The 1598-nt window shown below is 32.6% G+C and overlaps 1 non-coding gene across 1 annotated transcript; it reads left to right on the top strand.

Annotated features, from left to right (window-relative positions):
• Positions 1-206: 206 nt before the first annotated feature.
• Positions 207-370, top strand: LOC135277873 (U1 spliceosomal RNA). Its single transcript, XR_010345448.1, has one exon. It is a non-coding gene; the product is annotated as a U1 spliceosomal RNA (small nuclear RNA).
• Positions 371-1598: the final 1228 nt, after the last annotated feature.

Here is a 1598-nt window from a genome sequence, read left to right as displayed (position 1 = left end):
TTCTCTCACATGGTTTGTTCCCAGCTGGAGTGAATGCACCCCCGTGTGGGCTGGCTCATGCCAGCTCTTATTACCATGGCATTATCAAATTTTTTCCAGATTTTCCCTTTTACTGAACTATAGCCCAGATTTCCTCAACTCTTATTCCTGAAAAGTTAAGGTTATTTTCCAGTTACTTTTCAGTATGATAATAATTTCGGAGAACTATACTTACCTGGCAGAGGAGATACCATGATCACGAAGGTGGTTTTCCCAGGGTGAGGCTTATCCATTGCACTCCGGATGTGCTGACCCCTGCGATTTCCCCAAATGTGGGGAACTCCTCTGCATAATTTGTGGTAGTGGGGGACTGTGTTCGTGCTTTCCCCTGATTTAAAAATAATAATAATAATAATTTCAGAGAATTATGAAAAACTACATAAGCAGAAATACTTATCACAATACACATATAAATTCTTTAACCAATAAAATGGGATGTTATATTTGCATAAATAAAAGTAATATTCATTTGGGTAACAATATTTTATATTTTAACATATAGTATAATCTTTAAACATTTGTATCTGAAAAAAGGTAAAATGGTCCACTTTTCTTATATAAATAAGATATAAATTCTTAGGAGGAAAACTTTTTCTAAATACAACAAAAAGTAATTGAAATGAAATACATAAAATCCCTAATTGCCTACCAGACTGATTTGTATAGATATACTTCCCAGAATCATTGACTACTTCACTGAGAACAGTGTGACATACTTCACTTATTGATTAAGACTACATTCACTTAATTGACTCACTGATGTATGAAGAGGCCTATTTTTCCTACATTACCAGGTCAATTTTCATTTTTCCTTTCAGTGAAAATTTATCTGAATTATCAGAAAGCAGAAACAAAACTACAGTTGGCAGTTCTTTGTAGTGGAGACCCAGATTCAGAACTACTGACCATCATTCCCAGATATGTGATTTTAGGCATGTCAGGAGCTATGTGATTCAGTCAAATTAATTCCTTTGCTTGTATATGGTATATGAGAAGAGAGATGGAAAGTACATTATCTCTGAGGTATTTTTCACTTCCAACCTATCATAGCTTACATGCGCCCTAAAATGCCAACTTTACTTTACTTTTCGACACTCAAAAAAAAAAAAATGTTGAATTATTTCAAGGCATACTTATCAAATACACAAATCTTTCTTAAAATATTATTGAAACTAAATGCAATGTGTAACAAGTGTTTTGTGTCAGGTTTATATAATCATATCAAATAGACTATCTTAACGTATTGCAACTGCAAATGTCTTGAAAATTTCTTAACTATAATCTTGCAAAAAATTATATAACTACGACACATGCTTCTTCACTTCTATTTCTTAGATTAAAAAAAGAAAAAGAATATCACATGAATGTTTTAAACCTAATGACACTAATTAACTGACATTAATAGACTCCTAATGTGCTAGAAGGTTAATATTTCAACTTCATAAATGTGCATGTTGGTTTCCTTTTTGAGGTTTCTTTCCATCTCTATCTCTGTCTCTCGCTCTCTTTTTTTTGTTTTGTTTTGTTGTTTAGCGTTCCAGAGGTTTTCAATACACTGT

This window comes from Aotus nancymaae, unplaced genomic scaffold (assembly GCF_030222135.1).
Source record: "Aotus nancymaae isolate 86718 unplaced genomic scaffold, 86718_ANA_hifiasm-v0.15.2.pri h1tg000033l, whole genome shotgun sequence".
NCBI lineage: Eukaryota > Metazoa > Chordata > Mammalia > Primates > Aotidae > Aotus > Aotus nancymaae.
This window is presented reverse-complemented; position numbering and strand designations above follow the sequence as displayed.